This window comes from Bos mutus, chromosome 19, assembly GCF_027580195.1.
Source record: "Bos mutus isolate GX-2022 chromosome 19, NWIPB_WYAK_1.1, whole genome shotgun sequence".
NCBI lineage: Eukaryota > Metazoa > Chordata > Mammalia > Artiodactyla > Bovidae > Bos > Bos mutus.
This window is the reverse complement of record NC_091635.1, coordinates 61,626,200-61,639,095: the sequence shown is the minus strand read 5'-3', so window position 1 is coordinate 61,639,095 and position 12,896 is coordinate 61,626,200. Positions and strand designations below refer to the sequence as shown.

The 12,896-nt window shown below is 36.5% G+C and overlaps 1 pseudogene; it reads right to left on the bottom strand.

Annotated features, from left to right (window-relative positions):
* Positions 1–9,585: 9,585 nt before the first annotated feature.
* Positions 9,586–10,531, bottom strand: LOC106700633 (olfactory receptor 4A47-like; annotated as a pseudogene).
* Between the last annotated feature and the right edge of the window lie 2,365 nt (positions 10,532–12,896).

Sequence of the window (12,896 nt, the reverse complement as noted above, 5' to 3'; positions counted from 1 at the left end):
AATATACCATATTCATGGATTGGAAGAATCAATATAGTGAAAATGAGTAAACTACCCAAAGCAATCTATAAGTTCAATGCAATCCTTATCAAGCTTCCAACACTATTTTTCACAGAACTAGAACAAATAATTTCACAATTTGTATGGAAATACAAAAAAACCTCGAATAGCCAAAACAATCTTGAGAAAGAAGAATGGAACTGGAGGAATCAACCTGCCTGACTTCAGGCTCTACTACAAAGCCACAGTCATCAAGACAGTATGGTACTGGCACAAAGACAGAAATACAGATCAATGGAACAAAATAGAAAGCCCAGAGATAAATCCATGCACATATGGACACCTTATCTTTGACAAAGGAGGCAAGAATATACAATGGAGAAAAGACAACCTCTTTAACAAGTGGTTCTGGGAAACTGGTCAAATACTTGTAAAATAATGAAACTAGAACACTTTCTAACACCAAACACAAAAATAAACTCAAAATTGATTAAAGATCTAAATGTAAGACCAGAAACTATAAAATTCCTAGAGGAAACATAGGCAAAACACTCTCCGACATATATCTCAGCAGGATCCTCTATGACCCACCTCCCAGAATATTGAAAATAAAAGCAAAAATAAACAAATGGGACCTCATTAGATTTGAAAGCTTTTGCACAACAAAGGAAATTATAAGCAAGGTGAAAAGACAGCCTTCAGAATGGGAGAAAATCATAGCAAACAAAGCAACTGACAACGAATTAATCTCAAAAATATACAGGCAACTCCTGCAGCTCAATTCCAGAAAAACAAATGGCCCAATCAAAAAAAAAAAAAAAAAAGGCCTAAGAACTAAACAAACATTTCTCCAAAGAAGACATACAGATTGCTAATAAACACATGAAAAGATGCTCAACATCACTCATTATCAGAGAAATGCACATCAAAACCACAATGAGGTATCATCTCACACAGGTCAGAATGGCTGGTGTCCAAAAGTCTACAAACAATAAATGCTGGAGAGGGTGTGGAGAAAAGGGAACCCTCTTACACTCTTGAGGGGAATGCAAACTAATACAACCACTATGAAGAACATGGTGGAGATTCCTTAAAAAGCTGGAAATAGAACTGCCATATGACCCAGCAATCCAACTACTGGGAATACACACCAAGAAAACCAGAATAGAAAGAGACACGTGTACCCCAATGTTCATCACAGCATTGTTTATAATAGCCAGGACATGGAAGCAACCTAGTCGTCCATCAGCAGACAAAAGGATAAGAAAATGTGGTACATATATATACACAATGGAATATTACTCAGCCATTAAAAAGAATGCATTTGAATCAGTTCTAATGAGGTGGATGAAACTGGAGCCTATTATACAGAGTGAAGTAAGCCAGAAAGAAAAACAGCAATACAGTATACTAATGCATATATATGGAATTTAGAAAGATGGTAACAATAACCCTGTATGTGAGACAGCAAATGAGACACAGATGTACAGAACAGTCTTGGACTCTGTGGGAAAGGGTGAGGGTGGGATGATTTGGGAGAATGGCATTGAAACATGTGTATTATCATATGAGAAATGAACCGCCAGTCCAGGTTCTATGCATGAGACAGGGTGCTCAGGGCTGGTGAACTGGGATGACCCAGAGGGATGGGATGGGGAGAGGTGGGAGGGAGGTTCAGGATGGGGAACACATGTACACCCATGGTGGGTTCATGTCAATGTATGGCAAAATCAGTACAATATTGTAAAGTAATTAGCCTCCAATTAAAATAAATAAATTTATATTTAAAAATAAAATAAAAAATAAAACTGTTAAAGGTAGTAAAATGGAAAAAGCCTACACATAAACTTGTTTTTTCCCCATCTCTGAGTGATCATTGTAAATTGTTTCTGATATCTAGTATCTTGAAAGTAGTTATTTCATATTTTTTCTGATTTGTTTTTTTAATAACTATACGTGTGTACTTGTTGAAAATTTATGCATAATTTCAAATTGCTAACAACAAATAAAACATCTCTTACTTAAGATAATGATAAATGAACTGGGATACATCCATAAAATGGGATAATATCTACCAATCAAATAAATGAACTATTGATAGTCCCATTCATACACATAAACCTCAAATGCATGATACTAAGAGCAAGAGATCATATTTAAAGACTACATGGTAGACATGATCTTACATATAGAAAATGCCAAAAAACTGCACCTAATAAAAGAAATTCAAGAAAATTGTACGATAAAAATCAACTGACATAACTTAGTTTGATTATATGTAGAAACAAACTATACAAAAGAAAAAAATACCTCAATGGCATCAAAAAGAATAAATTCTTAGGAATAAATTTAAAAAGAAAGTTAACAATTTGTACACTGAAAAATATGACATAAGTAAAAGAAATTGAAGGTGAAAATAAATGAAAAGACACCCCATGTTCATAAATTGGAAAAAAATATTATTAAAATGGACACAGCAGACAATTCAAATCACAGATTCAATACAATCCCTGTCAAAAGTTTAATGGCTTTTTGTTTGAAATTATTTAATTGAAGTATAATTGATACCAATGCAATATTTACTAGGAATACAAAAATAATCACAAAATTCATAAGAGCCTGGGCTTCCCTGGTGACTCAGTGGTAAAGAATCCACCTACCAATACAGAAGAGATGGTTCCATCCCTAAGCCTGGAAGATCCCACATGCCATGGAGCAACCAAGCCCATGTTCTACAGTATTGAGCTTGTGGTTATGAGCCTGGGAGCTGCAAATACTGAGCCCACGTGACACAGCTACTGAAGCCTGTATGCCCTAGAGCCCGTATCCTGCAACAGGAGATGTGACTGCAATGAGAAGCCAGCACTTCAACTAGAGAGTAGCCCCAACTCACCACAAAAGAAAAACCCGCACATCAATGAAGACCAAATACAGCAAAATTAAATAAGTAAATAAAATTATACTAAAAAAAAGAGAACAGAGATGCTAGACTTGTTTAGTTTCATCAAATGATTGCTAAATCTTAAAAAAAAAAAAAAAAAATCATAAGACCTCATTCAGGAGAAAGCAGAATGAAGCTAGAGACATCACACTTCCTAATCCCAAAACTTTACCAGTCAAAACAGTAAGGGCTGAGACAAAAACATACACATAAATCAATGAACAGAATAGAAATCTCAGAAATAAACCCATCCATATATAGCTAACTTATTTTAAAATATGGGTCCAAGAATACAGTATGGGAAAAGGAAATTCTCTTCAATGTGTTGGGAAAACTGAACATAAGCAGAAGAATAAAATCAGGAACTGTGATTTATCTACATACCCATATTATTTGAAGCATCATTCAAAAAGCAAGATAGAATACAACCTAAGTAGATGGACAAAGAAATAGAGTATAATACACAACGCAGAGATATTACTTTGCCAACAAATGTCCATCTAGTCAAGGTTAAGGTTTTCCAGTACTCATTTATGGATGTAAGAGTTGGACCATAAAGAAAGCTGAGCACTGAAGAACTGATGCTTTTGAACTGTGGTGTTGGAGAAAACTCTTGAGAGTCCCTTGGACTGCAAGGAGATCCAATCAGTCCATCCTAAACGAAATGAGTCTTGAATATTAAGGACTGATGCTTAAGCTGAAACTCCAATACTTTGGCCACCTTATCTGAAGAACTGACTCATTTGAAAAGACCCTGATGCTGGGGAAGATTGAAGGCGGGAGGAGAAGACAACTGAGGACGAGATGGTTGAATGGCATCACCAACTCAATGGACATAAGTTTGAATAAACTCTGGGAGTTGGTGATTAGCAGGGAAGCCTGGTGTGCTACAGTCCATGGGGTCGCAAAGACTGAGACATGACTGAGTGACTGATCTGACTGACTGAAACAATGGAATATTACTGACTCATGAAAAATAAAGAAATTCGGTCTTTGGAGGTATGAGTGAACCTGGAAGACATAAGAAAAATAACCCAGATTCAGAAAGACAAATATTGTATTATCTCACATGTGTAATCTAAAAAAGTCAAATAATGGAAGCAGAAAGTATGCCAGGACTGAAGAGTGGTATAAATATGAAGGTGTTTCTGAAAGTTTATAAAATTGCAGTTACAAGATGAATAAGACTTGGGATTAATATATAGCATATTGGCTATAGTTAATAATATAATAATGTATACTTGTGGCTTCCCAAGTGGCACGGAGGTAAAGGAATCTGCCAATACAGGAGACCCGAGACATCAATCGGATCCTTGGGTCAGGAAGATCTTCTGGAGTAGGAAATGGCAACCCACTCCAGTATTCTTGCCTGGAAAATCCTATCGATAGAGGATCCTGATGGTCTACAGTCCATAAGGTCTCAAAGAGTTGGACAGGACTGAGCAATTGAAGATAGTATATACTTGAAATTCACTGAGAGTAGGTTTTATGGGGTCTTAACAAAAGAAAAACAAAAATGGTGATTATGTGAGATGATAGTTGTGTTAAGTAAGGTTTATTGTGGTCATTTCACAATGTATATCAAATCATCAATTGTACATATTCTATATAATATTTTAATGTATCAATTATACCTCAATAAAGCAAGGAGGGAAATTAAAAATATATAATATGTGATTCTATTTATATAAAATTCTGAATGAGATAAAAATATAGATACAGAGATGGATCATTGTCTGCCAGAACCTAGAAGTGAAGGGAGGATGTGACTCCAAAGGTGGATGAGGAAACATTTACCATGATGAAACGTTCTGTTTATTAATTATGGTGATTACACAACTGTACATATTTTGTCACTTGCAAAACATAGGCTGAAAAGAATGAATGATGTATTGGGAAGATTATGCATACTATGTAAATTGGAAAACAAAACATTTCCTGTACTGAAGCAACAGAAACTTGAAAAACACAATTAATCAAAGAAAATTACTAGATTTATATGAATACAAAAACAAGTTAAGTGGGAAGACATATCTAGTTTCTGGATAAGACCTCTTAATTCTCTAAAGACACAAAAACCTTCTGGAGAAGTCTTATGTAAAACAGCAACTACAAATATGTTTTCCCAAACTAGCTTATTGAAATTTATTTTAAAACTTTAAGCAAATATAAACAGAGATCTGATATAGAATGTTAATGAAGGTGTCTTATGTTTATCAGGCATCGGAGTGTATTTTAAATCAAATGCCATTACATTTCATGTTAAATGGCATAGGATAAAGATATCAATAGAAGATAATAGAGGAGTGAATTGGATCTAAACATGTGCTATATGTAAGAATACAAAGTTGGAAAATCAAACCCCTTGGGAAAAATAATCATGCATCCATAAAAATAACAGTCTATGAAAGTAACTAAAATTTAGTCCCCAACTAAATTCTGACATCAAAATAATGTGTAAGGGGTTTAAAAATTTAAATGTAAAATATAAAACAGCAAAACATGTAAAAATTAGGTTGAAAAAAGTAGAACAACATTTTAGTAACATTGAATTAGGAAAATTCTAAGCAAGATATAAAATTGAAAGGAAATACTGATAGATTTATTTAGACAAATGTAAAAATATTTATGCATGGCCAAAAACATTCTGCACAGCATAAATACATCAAAAACAAATCAAAAACTGAAATACTAATATTGACAATTCCACATACATGGTGAATAGGATAATTTCCATCAGTTGAGATAAGTTCAGTCGCTCAGTTGTGTCCGACTCTTTTCCATCCCACTGACTGCAGCACCCCAGGCCTCCCATCTCGCAAGCTCCATCACCACTCTCGGAGCTTGCTCAAACTCATGTCCATTGAGGCAGTGATGCCATCGAACCATCTCATCCTCTGTCATCTCCTTCTCCTGCCTTCAATCTTTCCCAGCATCAGGGCCTTTTCAAATGAGTCAGTTATTTGCATCAGGTGGCCAAAGTATTGGAGTTTCAGCTTCAGCATCAGTCCTTCTCATGAATATTCAGGACTGATTTCCTTTAGAATGGACTGGCTGGGTCTCCTTTCAATCCAAGGGATTCTCATGAGTCTTCTCCAATGCCATAATTCAAAAGCATCAATTCTTTGGCACACAGCTTTCTTTATAGTCCAACTCTCACATCCATACATGACCACTGGAAAAATGATAGCTTTGACTAGACAGACCTTTGTTGGCAAAGTAATGTCTCTGTTTTTTAATATGCTGTCTAGGCTGGGCATAGCTTTTCTTCCAAGGAGCAAGTGTCTTCTAATTGCATGGCTGCAGTCACTATCTGCAGTGATTTTGGAGCCCTAGAAAATAAAGTCTCTCACTGTTTCCACTGTTTGCTCATTTATCTGCCACAAAGTGATGGGACCAGAAGCCGTGATCTTAGATTTTTAAATATTGAGTTTTAAGCCAACTTTTTCACTCTCCTCTTTCACTTTCATCAAGAGGCTCTTTTGTTTTTCTTCACTTTCTGCCATAAGGGTGGTGTCATCCCCATATCTGAGGTTATTGATATTTCTCCTGGTACCAGGGTCTAGCCCTGTTTGGATCCAGGGATTCCCTCAGGAGGACGGCATTAGCGAAAAAGGATAGCACAGCAGAGAGATCAGAGGCTTGATATGACTGGTTTACATGGGAAACTAATAAAGTTCGTGACACCAAACTTGCTCTGACCACGGAGGCCGCAGGTGGTCTCTTGAATCACTGAAGGTGTCCTACCCTGGGCACCTTCTCGTGTGGGTCTTAGAAGCCCAGGCAAGTAAGTGATCTCAGAGAGCCCCCACACTCCAATCATTAATCCTGAAGGAAGAACAGAGAAAAAAAGGAGAGAAAAGGAAGCAAGAACGACATGGGGAGACCAAGCCTGATGAGCATGGCCCGCAACTTTATTTTCCAAAGTAGCTTTTATACCTTAAGTTGTGCATAGAGCATAATAGGGGGTGTAGAGTCATGCAAGGTTAGCAGTCCTTGACTCTTATCGAAGCCAGGCTTTCTTTCTGCAAACTTATCATATGCAAAGGCTTTAGGTGATTTACATCATCTTCTGGCCAGGAGGCCTGATAACATTTTATGACCCTTTCTTCTGAATAATGGTTAGTCGATCATTAAACTTATTTTCTCTAAAGGTGATTATTCTAAAGTTAGGTGCCACGCACTGAAAGCATTAGATAAAGTTGCATTCCTATAGGGCAAAAGTGTGGTAGGTTATAACAAGAAAAGAATTAACTCAAGGGTCCAAGGTTACAAACATTAAAGCTACTACTTACATTTCTATATACCAACTATATTAATCAATACACTCCCAGGGACACAGTAGGTAAGGGATATGGAAACTTGGCAGCAAGCATTAACTCAACAAAGAAATCCTCTACTAGTTTTATTCTAATAATTTTAACTCTCTGAGAAGCTCTGCATTATTAGAATATGTTAAACTTCCCGTGCCTTTCATGGTTGGGAGGCTGTGAACAATTGCATGCGTAGCTGCAAGAGTCCAAACAAAACTGTCAGGCAAGCTAGAAAGTCACCAGAGGGGTTTGAATTGAAACACTCCTATTATGCCCAGGAGACTTATTAACTAGAGCTCTAAGTTGATTTTCTTCAGAGAAAGGTGGTCGGGGATAGCCCCCTGTTAATGTCAGAAGAGTTGGTGAAAGTTGTGAAATAGTAAAACAGATAGATTTTGGTTTTGGTGTAGATGCTCAGGCAGATCCAGGGGGCCTCTTGAGTTCTAATTTGCCTTTGCATGTCAGATCCTCTCCGCATGACCTTTGGCATAGGTGGGAACTCCTGTGCTGGCTCCTGGCATCCTGGCAATCTTGATTCCAGCTTGTGCTTCATCCAGCCCGGCACTTTGCATGATTTACTCTTCATATAATTTAAGTAAGCAGAGTGACAATATACACTCTTGATGTACCCCTTTCCTGATTTGGAACCAGTCTGTTGTTGCTAATTTCCTTAGTATATAATTAAATCATTAAGATAAATTTGGAAAATATCAGCAATGGAAATAAAATGTGATATTCATTAATAAGCAGTACATGAAAATGAATACAAACCACTTTAAACACGTGAATAGATGTCCAAATTCAGTTACATATATTTTTATAATTAAAGTATGTAAATGAAACACATTTTTTAAAATCTGATTTTCAAATACCACAAATGTTTCGCAAGCAGTGTTTTTTAAGAATGTGGTGAAACAATTTTTCAGAATTAGAGGAGTAGTGAGTGTGATAAAAGTTCATGGATAGCATTTTAACAATAACTACCAACATAAATGATGGCGCTAGTAGTAAAGAAGCTGCCTGCCAATGCTGGAGACATAAGAGACAATGGGTTCCACCCCTGGGTACAGGAGATCCCCTGGGGAAGCGAGTGGCCACCCACTCCTGTGTTCTTGCTTGTCTTGCTCCTCCAGGCCTATGCATAGAGGAGCCTGGGGGACTACAGTCCTTAGAGTATCAAAGAGTCAGACATGACTGAGCCAACAGCCTGCATGCACAAACATAAACGTTGTAGACATGTATACCAGTTAAATCAACAATTCCACGTGTAGGAATCTTACTTACAAAATATCAGAAAGCTTGTATTGCAAAACCTGAAAAGGACTTAATACTTAATTTTAGTGTATCTTTATAAAGAAGTTGGGCTTCCCTGGTGCCTCAGCTGGTAAGGAATTTACCTACAATGTGCGAGACCTGGGTTTGATCCCTGGGTTGGGAAGATCACCTGGAGAAGGGAATTTCTACCCGCTCCAGTGTTCTGGCTTGGAGAATTCCATGGGCTGTATAGTCCAGAGGGGCACAAACAGTCGTACACAATCCAGTATAAAGAAGTTAAACAGGGTCATGAAACTAGAATGACTTAGATCTATAAAGGTTGGCATGTCTATATTGAATATCTTCCAGAGGCTGAGAAGATAATACAAAATTTATGTAGAGCTAAGTGAACACATTCATATATGAAAATATGCATGTATGTGCAAAATTATTGTTTGAAGAATCTCAGAAACAGTGTACATTGACTGAAACTGGGGGAACTGAGAGACATTGGGTGTGGAGTTGGCAAAAAGTGTATTATACACTATTACAGTTTGCTTGGCTTCTATTTTAAATACTTTTTAAAATACTCATCATATTTAAATTATTTAAAAATTAAATTATATTTAGTTATATGTGTAAAGTAAATGAAACTGAATAGATGATGATCTATATGAAATTAAATTTTTAGCAAGTACAATAAAGATAATATACGGAATTCGGATGTGAAATAAAACTAACGATGAGAAAGCAATAAAAGCAAAATCGGATATAAATTTAAAATTAGTGTAACCACATAAAAATTTAATTAGCTCATTTGCTACATAATTTTCATTGCTCTCTATTGTAAATGCAAACACTTCTATTTTAAATGTCCCACCCATTTAGACACAGTGGTACACAAGATGTTATATAGTTTACATATGAGGAAAGAAATTATCAATGAAAGCAAGAATGTGTAGTTCACTCCTTATTTATAATTAACTAATTCCTTGAGAGAGGAGGAAAAATTTAATCATATTTATGAAGACTATACCTTTCTGGAAGATTGGCCCTCTTGCTAAGTTACTGAATTCATTATGGGTAATGAACTAATTTGATTTGATCTGCTGTTTTTCTCCAGAGTTTCTTCATAGCATTAGTCATCTCAGAATTTCTTAGACTGTAGATTAATGGGTTCAGCATGGGGGTTATGACTGTATAAAACACACCCAATGATTTGTCAATCAGGAAGGTTGTAGCTGGTCTTAAATATATGAAAATACAGGGAAAAAAGAATCAGACAACCACAGTGATGTGGGAACCACAGGTTGGAGGGCTTTCTGCCTCCCTTCCTGACTCAGGTTCTTCAGAGAGTGCAGGATGACTCCATAGAAGAAAAGTAAGAGCAGAAAGATGATAAAGCAGATCAGACCTCCATTGGCCAGCACTAGGATGCCAATGACATAGGTATCAGTACAGATGAGTTTCAATAAGGGGTACATATCACATGTAAAGTGATCCATGACATTGGCCCCACAGAATGGGAGCCCATAAACAGTGCTAAGTTGAATTATTGAGTGCAGAAAACCTCCAACCCAGGACACCAGCAGCACAATACACACCTTCTGCCTCATGATCACCAAATAATGCAAGGCTTGCAGATGGCCACATAACAGTCATAGGCCATGACCAGCAGAAGGAAGACCTCTGATCCACCAAAAAAAAAAAAAAAAAGATCTATAAACATCTGAGTCATACAAGATCAAAAAGTTATGATATTTTCCCCAAAGAGTAAGTCTGAAATCAGTCTGGGGGTTATAGAAGAGGAATAAGTGGCATCCATAAATGATAAGCTGGCAAGAAAAAAATACAACGGTGAGTTCAGGGTCTTACTGACAGTTATAGTCATAATAATGAGCAGGTTCCCCACCACTGTCAAAATGTAAAAAAGCAATAACATAACAAAAAGGATTTTCTGCTCCTTTGGATTCTGTGTGAGGCCCAGGAGGACAAAGTAAGTTACTTTATTTCTTTGTTCCATCTATTCTGGACAGGAGTTGACTTCACATATTAGAAGCAGTTTACCTACAAAACAAAGTTTTAAATGTACTAAAATTCTGTCTTCTATTTATCCTTTCAATTAAAATAATGTGCATACAGAATCTGCTTGTGTCCAGGGGGTCATAGACATTGTTATGTGCTGTTGAATTACTCATAGTTCCTTAGACTCAGTGATACGACACAAAATGAGGAATCAGAAAATTGCAGACACACATAATGGGTGTCATGATACAGACACTCTCACAATGCCAAATATCACAGAGGAGAAATATATCAATCAGACTAGAACAAGAGAAGTCTTCCCAGAAGAAGCAATGACTTAGCTGAGTTTTAAAGGAAAAGTGAAATAACAAAAAAAGATGGGGAAGGAATTCCAGGAAAAGTATATAATTTATACAGTCACAAAATTATAACACTAGAAACCCACTTAAGCTAGCATATTCCTTGTGAGTAGATCAAAATATGAATATAAAGCCACTGCCCAGAATTGTCTCAAAACTTCCTGAGACTTCTTTCTTAGAGTTTCTAGCTAGATATTCCTTCTAAACAATGAGTACTGAGGCAGTCCAATTTTGTGTCTCCAGTCCCTATCTCTATCCTCATTTTTACATAAGCAGCACTTCCAATTTTGAATAGTTAGATATCAATTTAGTACATATAATGCAAAATTTTCTACAGTATAAAAGATGTCCCCCATCTTGCTAAAAGACATCAGCTTTCAGTGTAATTGTTCAGACAAAGCTTTGCACAGTGTTATCATTCTCTTTTTGCTCTCATATTATTTACTGATAACTGTATCAAATATAGTTGACTATACTTTCAAAATATGTCACAAGTGTGATCACTCCCTTCCCTTCATTTTTCCTGGTCCAGAGCAGTAACCTCCTGCTACTTTTCTCCATTTTTTTTTTTGTGTGTGTGTGGGGGTTAGAAGGATTGTCCACCAATTTGTTCTCTTGAAGCAACTCAAATTATATTCTTTAAATCTTGTTCCAGTTATATAACTCAACTGCTCGAAATTCTTATTCTATCAAATGTAATGTATAACAGTTAATATTTACAGTAACAAACCCATAATCACATTTTTCCAGTTGATAAAGCTAAGGCTAAGAATACTCCTTTAATTTTCCTAAGGGTACACATTTCCACGTAATAAAACAGGAATTGGAAACTAAGTTTGATATCTTTCAAAACAGCTTAAATGCTTGCATAATAAAGTCCATAATTGTGAATCATGTTTCCCAACATTTACTGTTTGTCTCACCTTGTTGGAGTGTATTCAAAACCAGAAGGAAAAGTTTATAAATCATTCCTAAAGACCTTGATCTTTTTCTTTAATCCAATATGACAAAAGAGGACAAAAGGTTGGAATATACCTGAGGATATGTTTGATTTCATTCAGCTGTTTGTTCATTTCTTCCATGGGTTCTTCCATTTATTCAGAGGACTTTTTATTTGCACTTTAGATTGTTTAAAAGAAGTTCCATGGTACCCAAAAAATAAAAGTTTACCATGTTAAGATAATTTGTCAGAAAGCTATGCAAATTCTAGGTTTATCTTGGAAGAACAACAAGGTATTTCCAGGAAAATGTGTTTCTAGTAAATTTTTTTTTAACTTCAAGAGAGAAAAAATCAGTAAATTGCTTAACGTTTCTCATTCTGTCACATTGGTACAGCCAAACTAGTTGACTTAAGATTTTGAGAAAAATTATTCTGCTGTCCTTCACATATTTTAGTGCAATGTTTTAAGCCTAACAAATGACCTCCTGAAACTTTTGCATCAGTTTCTAAAAGAACATCATCTATTTTCCCAAAAGAGACAAAGATCACTTTTAAGCATAGAAATTACTTTGACAACAAAGGTCCGTCTAGTCAAGGCTATGGTTTTTCCTGTGGTCATGTATGGACGTGAGTGTTGGACTGTGAAGAAGGCTGAGCCCTGAAGAATTGATGCTTTTGAACTGTGGTGTTAGAGAAGACTCTTGAGAGTCCCTTGGACTGTAAGGAGATCCAACCAGTCCATTCTGAAGGAGATCAGCCCTGGGATTTCTTTGGAGGGAATGATGCTGAAGCTGAAACTGCAGTACTTTGGCCACCTCATGTGAAGAGTTGACTCATTGGAAAAGACTCTGATGATGGGAAGGATTGGGGGCAGGAGGAGAAGGGGACAACAGAGAATGAGATGGCTGGATGGCATCACTGACTCGATGGACATGGGTCTGAGTGAACTCCGGGAGTTGGTGATGGACAGGGAGGCCTGGCGTGCTGTGATTCATGGGGTAGCAAAGAGTCAGACATGACTGAGTGACTGAATTGAACTGAACTGAACTGAAACACATTTAACA